Source organism: Nestor notabilis, unplaced genomic scaffold (genome assembly GCF_000696875.1).
Source record: "Nestor notabilis isolate BGI_N333 unplaced genomic scaffold, ASM69687v1 scaffold1414, whole genome shotgun sequence".
In the NCBI taxonomy this organism is placed as follows: domain Eukaryota; kingdom Metazoa; phylum Chordata; class Aves; order Psittaciformes; family Psittacidae; genus Nestor; species Nestor notabilis.
The window spans coordinates 59,035-76,038 of NW_009926649.1; positions in this window are offsets into that span (position 1 = coordinate 59,035).

Below are 17,004 nucleotides of genomic sequence, written 5' to 3' on the forward strand. Positions count from 1 at the left end.
AGCAAAGAAAATTCAGTAGGAAATATGACTGATCATCTACTTAGTAGAATATTTTTCAGTTTTTTATTCAGGCTCACACCAGACACCACTCAACCTCATAGGAAAATAAAGGGGTTTCAGCAACAAATAATTCAGTATTGCTGAAGGCACTCGTTCTCTTTTGATAGCTGAGAAGGCATGACAAAGAGACGTAAGTATCCCTTCCATGGACTTGCCTCTTTGCGACTATGTGTTTTGCCCAAGATAACCCCAATTAGCTTGGGTCCAAATTCATTCCCTTTTTTTTGATGAGTACCTGAGATTGGGCAAAGCTCTCAATAGGAGCAGTTCTGCTCAGCAAAACAAAGGTGCCTGAATTGCTGTAATCTGCCTGCCAGGAAGGACAATGGCCAGGAAAATGCAGCACCCTGAATGTTATCATATGCTAATAACAGAATTCAACAGAATCACTGGCAATACACTTTGCTTGGATGCTTCTTTTAAAGCTTATATGGCTCATTTTTACAGCTATTGCAACCTTGGCTTGCCAGTGTAGGAATGCCAGACCTTGATAAAATCATAGGGTGATTCCCCTGTGCAGGCAAACCCTTTGTAATGCATTGCCTGAGAAAAGCTGAGGGTGATGCTCACCCCCAGAAGGAACGTGATTGTACTATATACCATTTGAGTCCCATCTAAGCCCTAAGAAGAGTAGCCTCTTGTCCCAGAGGAAATTTCATACCCTGTACTGTTTAACCTAGTTCTTCTTCCCATGGAGGGTTGTAAATGGGCCCTTTATTCCACCTACAAACCTTAGAAAACTTTTTCATGGGCCTATCTCTGCCAAAGACAGTGATCTCATTGTTGTGGGCAACACTGAACAGACCATTCTTGCAATGACACTTCCACTTCAGAGCCCTGCACTACCTCTAGAACAGACTTTAGCAAAAGTCACTTCATTTTCTACATGCGTTGTTTGTTTGTTTGTTTTGCCAATAGACCGCAAAGATGTCTTCTCTATGAAGCTGTGGACATTTGTCAGCAGCAGTTCGGTCCTCACGGGTTTTACAAAGACAGTCATTGTGTTCATGTATTTCAAAGAGAAACTCTGAGACCACCAATGGGCTGAGATTTGAGGAATATGGGAAAAGCAGCTCCCTGGGCTTGCAAGTTCCTTGTCCTGTGCCAGGAAGCCTGGAAGCCATGATGTCCCCAAGCTGGAGTCTGAGATCCCCATAGAGGTACTAGCCCAGCCCTGCATTTTGAGGACACCTGGTCTGTGCACAAAGTTGCACCGGAACTATGCACCTTTACAGTGAGCCAAGTAAGCTGTCAAGAAAGCAAATAATTTTCTGATGGCAGCTGATTTCCTGGCAGGAAGGGTTTCCTCAGAACTCTGCATGGGTTTTGTAAGTTTGACAAAACCCACCCATTTCACAAAACATTTTGATTTCAACAAATCAGTGGTTTCCAAAAAGCAGGGGAATAAAAAAAGAGAAAAGAGCCGTTTAAAGACAAAGTTCCTAACCAATCCAAACGATTTCATTCAGTTTTCCCAATGCTATAAATCAGCACAATTGCTCTGTTTCAAAACAGGAGCCCCCAGTTGTGTTGGCCAGTTTGGAACAGTCTCACATACCAAGTCTTGAGATGGTTGACGACACCACATTGTGCAAATGCCCTGATCAAATGACAGAAGCATGCTGGATATGGCTTCCCCTACTCTTGTGAAGATCCTCTCACAGTGCCCTGCAGCACAATGTCCATGTGCCTGTTCCCCAGGAAGATAAATGGCTACAGCATCTTTCTTACCACAGAGTCCTCATTCAAAATAGAAATTGCAGGTTCTGGACCCTAGAATATGTTCACTGCCTTTCTGTTTTCCCACCTCCATCAGCCCACCCTAGATCCCATCCTGGGATACCTCTCTGGTTCTCCTCCGGTGCATGGCAGGGCTGGGGCCTTGGAAGCGACAATGATACTGGATTTGGGGAACTTGTTAGCTCAGAGAAGGGCATCAGTATTTAAACAGGGAGAAGCACATTTTTAATTAAAGCAACTCTCTGGGACAAGGCATAAAGTGAGAGAAGGAAGCTGGGCGACCACCAAAATACATGGGAATGAACATGTGACCACGTAAGTGTTACTGCAGTGTAAGTCTCCAGCATTTCACCAGTCACATCAAAATTAGGGGCTGGGTGGACAGGCTGCTTTTCACAACAAAATAACAGAGTTTGTAGAATTATAAACTGCTCATGCAGACAAGTCTTTAATGTTTCAATGAGAAAAACAAGAATTGCAGTCACTCAAAATGAGCTAGAGCCTTGTACACCAGCAACACGTTTCTGCTGCTGCTGGAAGTCTCACCACTCCCTTAAATAATCTTCCTTCACATAACAGGACCAGACCTGTAATTTCTGCAAAATTCCTGATTGCTCAGATTGGTGCTGGCAAACGTTTCTGTTTATTCACTATAATTCACAGAATACTACAAGAGTACTGGGGAAACCTAGCAGCACTACCTTAGCACAAACAAACAGAGTACATCCCAAATAACCACTCTGAAACCACAAAAGTTGCTTTTTATGGTGACTGTTTCTCATAATGTCCGAGTCCCTTGGATCACATCTTTTCAGCCTTTCACAATCCATGTGGCATTTAACTGTGGCAAGGCACTGGGATTGCAATAGGCTTTGCTCCATGCTGCATGAAATGTGGACCTCTGCAAGGAGAAATGCCACCAGGTAGCAAAGCCATGAAACAGCAGAGGCTGGTTTAAAGACAAACTCCCTGCTGTTTCGCTAGCCTATGTTCAACCCCAAAAGAATGTGGGGATATTTACAGCATCCCTAAAGCCAGCACAGCTGCAATTTCAGCTCATCTGGCAAAACGTTCCCACCGAGAGCCAAAGTGGCCAATGTGCTACTTCTGACAGTGAGTCTGCCCCTTAATGCAGTTTATTAGCTTCATGCGTGCTGCAGTTTGCAAATGTTATGTGGGCACCAGCAGAAAAAGCATACCTTGGGGAAGCCAGCGTTGGAAGAAGAAGCTGGGAGGACTGAAGGCTGAGCATGCAGCTGGAGGGAAGTGCCTGACCCTGTCTAGATGTCTCCTTCGGGAGAGTTTCTTGAGGACGGAGGGGTGAGCCCAAGTCCTGAGCATCTGTGCCCTCTAGTGGCACAATAGAGGAGTGGAGACAGAGGAGGTGAGTCCCGTCCCCACCTTCATCAGCCACAAGGACGGTACAGCCATGCCCATCCTCTGCAGAAGAGGCACCTCACGGACTTAGCAGAAAACAGACATGGCCAGATGGGCAAGGCAGGCAAAATGCCCGACTGCCTCTTGTAACAGGGAGGCCGCATGGTAGCACTCCCTCCAAATCATGTATGTCCCCACTGGAAATGATGAGGCAGGAAAAAAATCCACCTGGGAGGCTTGAAGGCCCCTTCTCCACAGTCCTTTCTCCTACCAAAAGCATAACACTGAGCTAATGACACTGTACTTTGTTTTGTTTTCTGAGCAGTCTTAAATTACCTAATACCTGGCTGGCTTCCCTCAATGGCTTTCCAGCAAAGTAACTCTCAAACAGCTTTCATTAGACACCAAGTACTAACTATCATGAAGTTCTTCAAGAAATCCCTGTTAATGGTATCAAAGGTCTTGATGCTAATCTTGCCTTTCTTTCCTGTGGGTTTTTTTCTTCTTTTCTTTCTGCCTGCATTGATAATATGCTTTAACTTCTGCAGACAGGACATACACACACACACGTTTATGTTTATTAGTACACGTCTAAATGCACATATACATGTATGTAGAGTCATTTAGTTTGGAAAAGACCTTTAAGATCATCAAGTCCAAATGTGTGTATGTGTATGTATACATACATTCACCTTAGTCTTCCCATGTTACTGCCAAATGTTTTTTGCTTTCATTCTTTACCTTGCTAGCTCTTATTCAATAGTTATGCTTGCAGAATTTCAGGCTGTACAGAGGACTCATGCTAGGCAGTTTCACCACAGACCACTCACAATATATTCCTTAACTATGCTGTCCCCTACTATCTATGAATTGCCAACCAGGTTGCATTTCTACTCTGATGGTGTTTAAAAAGAGATCTCTGTGATCAGGATCACAGATATGTGATGTGATGGTACTTGAAACAGAAAGAAAAAGTGTAACAGTAGAGAATGGTGCTGCACTAAGAAGAAGTTTTATATGGAGACAACACAGGGACTTTGGAAGATTCACAGCTCAAAGATCAGCTTTCTGGGCATCTTTCATGCAAAACAAAAAAACAAAACCCAGGTAAATGCTGTTTTATGTTTGTGAAGGAACCATCAGTACCACAAACCACTGAGTCAGTCTCTTTTCCCCCTAAATTGCTCACCAGTTACCTGTAAAGGCAATAGGTAAGCTGAAGGACCTCGGAGATGATTCACCTTACTTATTTCTGTGTAAGCGTAAGACCTTTTGAATGCCTATTCAGCATCTGTTTTGTAGGACTAATTTTGTGGCTTAGACACAGAAGATCCTAGAGTTATTTGGCAGGCAGAGGAAATGTGAGTAACCTGTCCTCAGGCTGTTGTCATGCCCACTTCTGTGTGCATCAGCCAACACAAACAGGGAGAGGACCAGCACAGGCGGTTCATCTATTGCTTTACCAACCTCCTCATCCTTTAAATTATTTGATATCTGGGGAAGCTAAGAAGAAGTGTCTTTATGTTTAAGTCATGGAAGAATCAGAGACAACCTAATATCTAATATTATTGTATGTCCTTGTACTGACCATAGACGTTGTGATAATTTGGCACACTAAAGATTTCAATGCATGTCCACAAGATACTGGACCATTTCAAGGTCCAGAAACAGCTATTTAAGCCTGTACCACACACACTGAATTTATCTCAGAAGCCATCAGTAATTTCAGTGATTGCTCTTCATCTGAAGACATTGGAGCACCAGCACTACAGAGCAGCTCTAGCTCTGCACAGCTCACCAAAGTTCTCCATGCTCTGGTCAGGTTGAAATGAGATGCTTCCAGCCTACCTCAATTCATCTGAGCAGAGACCATGTCAGTCGAAGCTTACACTCTTCTGGAAGTCACTGTTCTGCCTCTTTTATATTTCATGAGGGATTTTTTGTTTGACAAATGTGCTCGCAACAATCTCGTAAAACCATTCTATAGATTAGGATGAAGAAATCTGTCCCAAGGCTGCTTTGCTAGTTCATTTCTAGCCTCTATTTGAACAAGACTTGAAAATCAGAAAAGAAACTGATTTTTTTTTCAGGGAGTATCAGTTTTCCTATGACTGTGAGAAGGGAAATAAGTCATTAGTAACATTTTGCTTAGCACCACATCTAAAGAATTTTATCTCTGCAGCCTTTGAAAAATTATTTGCCATTGTTTTTCCCCGTAATAAGGATGTGTCAAGCACACATACGCCTACCTTTCAAGAAACTGCTTATGTTGCAAACGTGAATAAATCAAGGGACTATATATTAAGCAGAGATGCTCAGATCATCATACAAACTCTTTTAATCTTGTTATTGTAGTATATTAGTGCATTAAAGCCCCATTAAATATTTATGTTAGGAGTTCCTACCCACATAGAGATTGCTACAACAGTCTCTCAGCAGAAATGTAAATTGAGATTGTCATGCTATGAGAAAAGCATCCTAGCTTTTTTGTTATAATATAAACAAGGCATTAGACTTATTTGTGAGCAAGGCATTGTACAAACATGCGTGAGACAGATTTATGAATTAGATGAACTTCCATAAATTTTGACATAAGAACTTGCTGAAACATTAAATATCATCAAGTATTTCGCCATTTTTTCACTTTGTTTTGCTGTTTTAAAAATCTCAAAAAAGTGGAACTACACCATACTGTCAGTAGAAACAATTAGCCTGGTCTGTGAGCAGTAGAGCAGAATGTAGCCGTAAATGACACGGCTCCAGAGCCTGCGAAAAGAGAACATGGACAGCAAATGATCAGCTGCCTATGGGAAAGGACCTGAAAATAATACCACTTTATTCAAACCATTTATCTGACAGGCAGGTAATACTGGATAAGGATCTTTGTAGCAGGATTCATTCAATCTGTCAAGCAGTGGCAGCCAGGGGAGTATAAATTTCTAAATAATCAATCCATGTAAAGAAATCTGCAGTTTTACCTATGAAATTCTGCTAGTGAAAAGACAAGGCATGGGCTTCACTATAAGACTTCATCCCCTACTTTTAAAGTACTTGTGACCCGAATGTTTCTCAGTCTGTGTTCAGAGCAGCATTGCCTTGGTGGCCTGCCAACTTCTTACTTAAAAGGACTTCCTTGCCCTGGGCCTGAGGCCATACCTTCAAGGGCATTTAGATGACTGAAAATGCAGATAACTGATGTCTGGGGCACAACCAGTTAAAAGTTTTCAGAACTGACCTAATTTGTTTGCTACATAAAAATATGTCCAGCAAGACTAGGGGAGTGATTGTTTCCCTGTAATCAGCACAGGTGAAGCTGCACCTGCAATTCTGTGTTCAGTTCTGGGCCCCTCACTCCCAGAAAGACACTGAGGTGCTGGAGCGGGTCCAGAGAAGGGCAATGGAGCTGGTGAAGGGTCTGGAGCACAAATCTGATGAGGAACTGCTGAGGGAATTGAGGTTGTTTAATCTGGAGAAGAGAAGGCTCAGGAGGGACCTTATTGCTCTCTACAACTACCTGAAAGGAGGTTGTAGTGAGGTGGGGGTTGGTCTCTTCTACCAAGTAACAAGAGATAGGTCAAGAGGAAACAGCCTCAAGTTGTGCCAGGGAAGGTTTACATGGAATATCAGGAAAAAATGTCTTCCTCAAAAGGGTTGTCAAGCATTGGAACAGGCTGCCCAGGAAAGTTATAGAGTCACCATCGATGGAGGTATTTAAAAGATATGTAGATGTGGTGCTTAGGGACGTGTGGCTTAGGGACATGGCAGTGTTCGCTCAATGGTTGGACTCAATGGTTTTAAAGGTCTTTTCCAACCTAGATGATACTATGATTCTAAGACTTTTCTAGGTGATTTTTTGCATTTTGGGCTTCATAATGAATTCAGATACCAAGGCCTAATTCTTCTTTCATGCTTTTATAATTCAGAAGTAACATGAGAGGAGAATCTTACCACTGAACCTCAGATGTATTTGTAACTGCTACAACATCCAATTTTAAAAGAAAATGTTTTAATTATGATGCAATGCAGTGGGAGCTAAAGAATCTTTCTTACATTTCTGTTTATTTTACATGGTGCCTTATCCTTTCATTTTTTTTTTTAATTCCAAGGCAACTTTCCCATTGACTTTATTACGAGCACAGTGTGATACGCCTGAGCTAACATTTGAAAGCGCAACATACCCATGTGTTGGATGTTAAGATACAACAATTACAAAAGGCTAAAACCTAATTCTGTGGTCACATGGAGGTAAAGCAGGACTGCTTTCAGTTAAGTCAAGGATACTTCACTGGTACAGAGTCAGTGCAACATTAGGGATTATTTTAAAAAGGGAGTTAATAACCATTTTTCTACACTCACTAATCTGTAACTAATCATAACTTTAGGCTCCTGAGCAGACTCATCTGCTGCAAAATACACATTGCTTGCCTAATGGCAGGGCACAAGCCAGCTGTGGTTCAAAAGCCATTTGGACATCTTAGCTTGCAGCAGCACCTACACCAGCAGATCCTGAATCTTGGTAGCCACAGGCAAAGTCCTGGACTAGCAAGACCACATGATTTCAGTGCTACAAAACTTTCCCTGATGGTTAGCCTATAATTTTCCAGGGTCCCATAGTATGCTTACTAGAACCGAAGCCTTTGTTATTCTTCCTAACTATGCAAAGGAGCTGATGTATTTATTCATTCTGCATTATAATTTTGAAGGTATTCTGCAAGAAAAGCCTTACTCACATACGTGAGAAATATTTGGTTAATATGAATATCTGTAAATCAAAGACTTTGCAAGTCAGATTCTCCAGCAGATGAGATACAATTTTCAGCAGTGACTAAATGATTTAGAAGCCAAAAATCTCTTTTCAGAGACAGGTGCTTAAATCTTGTTGAAAGTCCAAGAGAAATTGTGAGTCCAGTTTAAAAATGGAATTTCAGTCTGTGTGAAAGCATTGCTTACACTTCCTTGAAAACATATTTTATTGTCAATTTAACAGCCTCTGGAATTTTGGGCTGGACATGTTCATGTATAAACAAAGGGGAACAAATTCTCTCTACTGTGGGAATGAGTGGCTGAAATGTTATGTTTTGGGCTATGCATGTATTCAGAACATATAACAGCATTTCATCTTGGCCTGAAGGTATTAAACAGGTCTTTCACTCATATGAATAGGGAGAGTTTCACTGACTTCAGTCCCATTTCTCTGCGATGTGGAGTAGACAAGAGGCTCTGGCACTATTGCTGTACAAACATCCATACCTCAGTCATCAGTTCAGGGTTTGTGGGAGGAGATGGAGTTTATAAGAACTGATGACACTGCCCTTGAAGATCAAAGAACCCACACAAGCAACCAAACCACGAAAACTTTCTCAAGGAGAGCTTTGCTGCAGAGCTCTCTCTTTCGGTGGTCTGTGGTTTCTGCTGAAGCAGCATGGGCTGCAGATGGGGCTGCAATAAGAGACCATGACACAGCCAGTGTGGGAAGGGCCATGTGAGGATCTCCCACCACCATCCCACTGGGTGGAATTAAATCCCCATTGACTACAGGTTTGTTCATTGCTCCACCAACTCCCACTAATGCCCATGAAAAGCCACCCACCTCTCAGCTGGATGTGCTGCATGGGGAGGAGCTGGAAGGAGATGGTTACCAGAGTCATGTCAGAGCAGGTATGCTGGGAAATAAGCAGGGAAGGGATTAAACCCAATCTTCGATCACTGCAACTGCGTTTGTTTTAATTTCTTGGGAAGACAATATTCAGCCTCAGGGAGGCACTGGAAGGATGGACAACTTGTCATAGGAACACAAAGAACAATAAGACCAGGAAAATGATGAGACATAGAATCAATAACATTTAATTTCATACAGATTTGTGTCTTGTTAGTGATCTCTTTACCGATCCTTCAGTGTCTAGCAAAGAATAACCCATTTGGGGTCATACTTCTACTCACACGTAAGCCTCTGAAAGACCCAGGACTCCTGGAGGTGCCCATTTTCCTAAACTGAGACTTGCCCTTCCTCCACTAGAAGAGATCAGAAGAGGCAATGTGGCTGTTTATTGCTGTAGCTGCCTTTCTTCCTTGACCTGAAGCTGTGTACAGCCTTCATCCTTCCCAAACTTCCAATTTGGTTTGTTCTAATTACTTCTCTACTACATTTACTTCTGTAACTTGACAACATCAGTCCCTGACTGTGGGGAGCTTACTTCTGATATGCTAATATTCCTATAATGCTTAGATTAAAGGCATTACAAGCACATACAATATTATAATTTTTTTGTTTGCATCCTACATTCACGTGAGCAAGGATTTGCAAAAATTGCATGAATTTTTGCATCTTCCCCTTCTCTCACAGTGGCACCAGCCCTTGAATTCTCATCCCCAGATGGAAATTTCAATGCTGAAGTACCCCAAAAACCTGCTCTCAGGCTTCCACCAGCGCCATCATTCAGCCTATTTCAGGAACGTTAGTCCCTCACGTATTTCACACCTCACTGTCATGTGCCAATGTGATTGACACTGCTGTGAATGATCTGCCCACTCCTCCTAAATGCGGCTGTGGGCTGTCTGTGCTGCAGACACGCAGACGGGAGGAACACAGACCCTTCAAGGGTGTCAAATGGCCATCTGCCAGCCAAGGGACTATATGGTGGTTACTGCCAAGCCAGCTGGGTCCTCGTTCTTCCAGCTGGTACAAAAGTTGCCAGGCAGCCTCCACTCCAAGAATATTCAGGCATTTGGGGCTATAATCTATGCCATGTGTTTCTCTGTTTTTACTACATAGTAGAAAATAATTTATTCAGATATGCTAAATTATATTTTTAATGTTCTGCAAACAGCTCATTGTGAAACTCAGTTCTGGCATTAACTAGAAAATGCAGTATTTTGCTCATTGTTATATATTATTATAATGGTCCTTTTTTGTTTAATCTAAATATTGTAGCTCTTATCTTCTTGGATGTCACAACCAGCTCTAGGCTGCACAGTTTTGCTGTTGTCTACCAGTTAAATGATTATTACTGAAACATTTTATAAATAATTAATGGATAACTAATTTTTTTGATGGATAACATCTACACACTTTTATCCAAAAGAATCTCTTTTTAGTGCATATTGAGAGCTTATAATGTGCTGATCATTGCCTTTCCAAACAAGAAGGACCAAGGAGAGTTTCTTCCGAGCATTCAGCATCACCCAGTTCTTGAAAGAATTGAAAATGGCCCCTTTTTCATAATGAGGCGTTTTCAGCAAAGAAAAAGTGGGAATAAAGCCAAGGACATTTAGTTTGAGATTGAGAGATCTTTACTAATTGAGCCTAATGAGAATTTCCTACTGTTAGAACTGGTACGGGGCTTCTAAGCTTTCTTTAACCAATAATCAAACACTAGACGATAACTGGGTATGTCCTTACCTTTATTTCTAAGCCTCTCATTAGAAAACAAAACCTATTTCCATTTGCATGGATTTCATAAAGTATTGGCATCATTTTAATTTTCATTTCCCTCTGCATCTTCAAGTTTTACCTTTCTCTCCATGGTTTTCTTGGTGCAAGCTCAAAAATCAAATGTAAACAAGTAAATGCAGTTTTGTTTTCTGTTGTGCACTGATTTCCAGGAATTCCTTTTCACTAGTAGATCTTCTATGTGACCACCTAAGAATCTGTCTTTTTTCTTTGTGGGGAAAAAGCAATAATATCTTTTATTTTCTTATTCTTTTCTACCATATATGTCAATCATTCCGCAACAGAAATCAGTGTCCTCACACTTAGCAGTTTAACAGCTGCAAATAAATAATTTCAGAAAAACTATTTAATTTACACCCCAGTGGAATATGATTTCCAAACTCCTTTTAAGACAAACAACAAAGAAATCTGGTTTTATCTTTCCTGTCATTTTATTCTAATTCAAGTTTATCACATTCTTTATACTGACTTCCAAATGCCTCACCACTTTTTCATCAGGCAATTCCAAGAGATGTGTGAAATGTTTCGTTTGAACTACAAAAGCCTGGAAACAGACTTGCTGTGAATTCATCCTGCATTTGCAAATCATCAGTAAATCGTTAAACTCCTGTGTCTGCTGACTTGTCTGCAAGCTTGTGTCTGTTGTCACTTGGCAGGTGTTACTGGCTCTTGTCCTCGGGGACTTCCATGGTTGTTGTTCTGGGGCATTTCCAGGGAAAATGCAGTTCGCTGCTTAGAGGTCACTCACAGTCTTTTGTGGTTTTGGGACACCTGTGCCTTGTGCTGGAACAGAAACACCACGAAAACCTTTGTGTTTCCCCATGAAGCTTAAATATGTCACATTTCCTTGTAGCTTAAACAGCACACAGGATGTGGGCCAACCCCAAACCTTCTGTGGCTTGTGTACACAAGTACATGGGTCCCCATGATTGCAAAGTTACTTCAAAGGAAAAATTATTTTGAAACCATGTTAAGGCTAACACAACAAACCAAACTGTGACCTGAAGGAGCTAAGATCCATGCATACGTTCTCCTTTGCAGGGACAGAGATATCAGCCTCAGCAGAGGGGCCACACTAGGGACAAAAGCATCTAAACCCACCACAGCAAAACTTGACCATCAACATTGCACAAGACACCTTGCCTCTGCAACAAAGCCAGGCAGTTGTGCAGAAATGGGGGCAATAGGAAAAACTAACTGTGTTAATGGATGATGAGGGGATATAGTTCATGTAGAAGAATACTTGATGCTTTCTGTAATGACTTGTTTGCAGCAGTGGTCACCATCCAGTAGCAATAAGCTGAGGCAGAAGCTACCCCACCACCTGCATTATTGAGGTCAATTGCCCGGACAGCCTCAGCAGCCCCTAGCCTTTAATACATATTAATAACCTCAAATAATCTAAGTGTTCTAACATTGCAACTTGGTAAAATAAAATTATAGTATCACTTTAGCTCTTATCATAGCCTGCCTTTAAAACTGCTGACCCATCTGTTCAGACATCTTAGAGGTCTGACAAGTAGGCTCCAGCAAATCTTGTTGAGGCAGTTGAAAGTGATACCTCTGTCAGGGTAGGAGACAGCCGCAGATCAGAACATCTGGATGTCTAAATCAAAGCGTCTAAGCTCCCATTGTCAGCAACAGAAGTGAAGGGCTTCATACAGTTGCTCAGGCACAGGCACCAGGTGCTATTTGGGATGTCCTAAGGCTACCCACCTCACATCCAGCTGCTACCCTGAAGAGCATGAGTGTCTCATAGGACCAGGGTTATATCTTCTGGTCTCTGAGTTGTACCTGTGACCCTGTGGATGTCTCCAATACCCTGTGCATCTCAAACGCCTGATGCCTGCATGTGGGCAACTGAATGAATCCCCAGCCAATACACCAGAGGAGCCAGGAGAACAGTTTAGAAGAATTAAATAGACTTACTGACAAAGCTATGACATGAGGAGGGCATGGGACACACCTCAGCAAGTGCCAGCAGCTCTGCTGACAAGAGCAAGTATCAAGCCAGGGAGCCTCATCTCCTTTTTCCACCTCTCCCCCTAGTAATTCAAGAGTGTTATTTTTGAGTTTAAATTAGCTTAGCTGGAGTGAAAGAAGCCACATCTGTGAAAAGACACTGTAAATATTGAATGGATTAGCAACTTCCAGCAACCCTGCTAACTTGAGCTGTAGCCTATACCTCCCAATGGGCCAGTTAACTTGTGTGCAAAAATATTTCCTCATTGAATGGAAGAGCTTTGTTTGTGGATGGAATTCAAATTAAGAGCAATACCTCAGTTATTTCTGCAGCAAAGACAAGTCCTTAATATATACGGGTGATTTCATTTTTAACTGGATTTTAAAAATGCCCCAATTAAAGGAGTTAACTATCTCTTTAGATAAAATTCATCTAAGCTTTTAATTGATACTCTGTAAAGATAACTAGTTTAGTTATCTTTCATTGTTCACTTACTCTTCTCAATAGCAGCTTCATAGCTGGTAAATTCAAGCAGATGTTTCTGTGAAGCAGTTTCATGCCACAGCAAATGGCTACAGATCAGAAAGAACTTCTTTAGAACATGCATTTGCTTTGAATGAATCTACATTGTGCTTTTACACTGAATTACTTCTGGGTTCTTCTTCTGGAAATGTTTTATTTCAGATGTTGTGCTGATGCACTACCGATAATCAAGGACATCTTAAATACACAAGTGTCAAGTAAGTCTTGCCCCTCTGCAGACTTTTGTCTTTCAGAGTAAGGAATATCACCAGGTCTAAAGAAATACAGGTTCTACACACAGCAATTTATGTACTTTACAGTGAAATCACAGTCCTGATCTGATGATATACATGCAGGAAACTGGAGCATCTGATCCTAACAGTCCAGTAATTTTGGTTATAGACCTGATCTTGCAAAACTTATGGACACACGTTTTTCCTAAGTTCATGCCCCATAACTACTTCAAAGCTTCACTTTAGAAATACCCGTGAGTTTCTGCTACATCAAGGTTGCAGTGATAAAGTGGCCATGCTGTGGTTTTTATTAAATGCTAAGATGTGACATTTTAGTTATAGCTCTCTGAGCCAGTGAAAGGTCCATGCAAACACTGGGCTACTTGATATAGACAGAAACTTGCAGTACATATGAGCCGTACAGTTATTAAAAGCATTTCTCCAGACATTCCTGATCCTTCTTGGATTGTTCCTGGCATTTCTTGAATATTTATGAATATTTATGAAGGAACTTACTTGTTTATTAAATGAAATTTGTAAGTAAGTCATTGATTTCTCTGGTAATAGTTGCTTTATGTGAAAACTTTGTTAGCTCTTCAAAACAAATGCCCCTGAGGGACTAGAAAGTTTGAGCCCAGTGTTGTAGAGTACATCCTATAGAATATATAAGCCTTTAATCAGCATAACTGCAATGCAACAGATTGAATAACCATCTGAAGAAACTCAGGGAGCATTGTGCTTTAGTCCGCCTAGAAAGCTGGTTTGTAACAGCTTTGCAAATATGTTCTCAGCTACCAAACCTATGCTAAATCAGTCACTGAACAGACTTAGTAGATGACTCTTCTTTTTTATTAACTAAAAAATCTTCATAAATTCAAAGATACATGGAGAAAATACACTGATTTATTGCTCCAATACAGCTTCCCCTGAAAGCAAAAGGAGTTTCACATTTTACTTCAAAGGAAGCAAGGCTGGACCCTAAAACTATAAACAGTATAAGACACACTAGTAAAACATAATACTTACTAAAGCAGCATGAATCCTGCTCTCAAAAAGGACACATTTATTCATTTCTATACTATTTGTGCAACTTAATACTAATGAAAATGAAATATGCTGGTCACTGAGGTCACACCTGAGTACTGTAGGAGTCAATCTATCAGAAATAATAGGAAATACATTTGCAGTAAGTGTTCATGGAATTAAGTTGAATTACAAATAAATTAGTAAAACTTTTATATTTCTACTTATTTACAAATTGATGTAAAGCAAAATTCACCAGCATGCTGCTCAAGAAAATGCAGAAGTACCTACTCAGTTCTAAGTTTCAATATTGGTGTACACTACAAAACCCTACATCAACTTACAGATAGTGTAAAATTGACATTAATATAAATGGAAGTAGAAATAGACAAAGTCTGAAAAATCTGGTTTTGTTTTTGTTGGACTGAATACTTCATAAATTGCCTATTAACAATAGTTCATTTAGCTCCAAGAGGAGACCATTATTCTGTTGGTTTTGTGGGGTTTTTTTTGCCTTAGTATTCTCAGTTATTCATGATTCGTGCAGCATAGATCAATGGGAGTCTATCATAGCAAAGACTAAATGAAGCATAAGTTGAAGGTGTCCTGATTTAGCTCTGTAGGAGACAAATCACATTCTGCTTTTTAAAACCTCTGGAGACAGATCTTGCATGTTGGCAATGCACTTTCCCAGTGAAGTCTGGTGTATCAACACCATTCTTTTGCTGTTTACAAGGAAATTGAGCAAAGCAAAATGATTTTCAATTGCAGCCCCCAGCCAGCTGTACTGTCAGACAATGAAGCATGATGCTAAGTGCAGAACAGCAGCTTGTCTGATAGTCGGTAAGTAATTAAGTAGGCTCAGTCCAGAAAAGGTTTTATGCTGTCCTTGGGCTTTGAGCAATAAGATTTCTTTTCCTAAGCTGTCTGCCTGTGCAAAAAACCCTCAACAACAAAACCAAAAACCAATATTCACCCTAATTGTATTTTATTGTGAAAACATGAGGCTCTCCCATCTCTCTAAAGCAGTGAGCCTCCAGGTTAGACCAGATAATGGATGTTTCATTTAATTTCTGTTTCTTGTGCCTTCACAAATGAAAACCCAGATACTGCCTTTAGCAATCCTGCTGCAGGACACTGACCTTGAAAGCATACCTCAAATTAGGCAAGTGTATTACTCTCATGTAATGCTTTATACAAACAGGAAGGACAGACTTCAGTATTCATTCTGTAAAAACAAGATAGAAATATCGCACCTTTACAGGTTAACAGTAAAGATCCTTAAATATATGAAGGTATAACTGAAATAAATTCTCAAAGAAGTAACATTTCCTTTTATTTTCTCTGTTTTATGTGACAATGAGAACAAAGCATATAATATATTTAGAAGTGACTATAGTATCTTCTGAAGACTGGACATAAAAGATCTTTCATCAACATGAAGCAAATGACTAATAAAAACTTTTTGGGAAAGGGAACTTCCTGATAGTGAAAGCTGAAATTGAACTGAAACTTCTTTATGACTTTCTAAAGCACAGCCATTTGAGATATTTGCACAGCCCTATCCCTAGAAAACCTTTGTATCTCACTGCTTTTATGCTCTGGATTTACTATCCCTTCTAAATGGGACACTGCTTATTTCCTCATTTTGCAGATCCAGAAACGAAGGTCTCATGTGACCTTTGCAGGTCACTGAAAATCTTGGACAGTGTGGAAAATAGATCTCACATTTTGACTGGAGTATAAAAATCATCCAGTGTTAAGTCTTCTTCCTTGCTGGAAAAAAAAAGAAGGAAAGGTTTATAAGTTATCACTCGTGAGATTGTACCAACATGGAAGCAAAAGAAAGCCTCAAGGCTAGAATACTGGTTGAGAGAATATGGAAAGTATTAGTGATGGAAAAAAAAAATTGATGGAATGCCAAATTATTGTGCGGGCTTTCATGTGGTATGGTTGTGCCTCTACACATTTGTGGATGAAAACAAAATTCAAGTTATGGTTACAGAAAAAAAAGATCAAATGTTAATTCTATTGCAATTTGATCAAGAGGTGTAATTAAAACAGCTGAATCACTGGATTCACAGCAACACAAATGTTGGAAAAACTCAAATAATAAATTGTCGTGTTTTGTGTCTTCCATTGCTTTTATATAATGAACATCCTGTTCTCTGCCTAATCCTACAATCCTGCTTACAAGAAATGCCATTATTTTAACCAGGGTCATGTTCAACTTTAAATGAGGTTTGTATAACAAAGCCATCTGGCTTTCCCAAGGCCACACAGCTCAGCAGGACTAAGGAGATTGGGTTATACTGCTTCACTAGGAGTGATTTGTTCTTATTTTGTCCAGCTGAACTCTGTGGCTTTGCACAATCTCAAGGAATTTTGGTCCTGCTCAAGTCAGTGGCTATATCATAATTTCAGTAACTAACAGTTCAGAACTAGCATGCACTACACATAGCTGTTATTCTTCATATTTATATATGCTGACAGATATCTGTTTGCATGGGACCTTACGTTCAAAATCAGACCTTAAGTGTATGTAGCATTATGTAAGTGTAGACTGTACTTTATCATATGAGTAATCCTAAGATTCCCTGCTTTGGGCTTAGTGTCTTAAGCAATACCAAAACCCA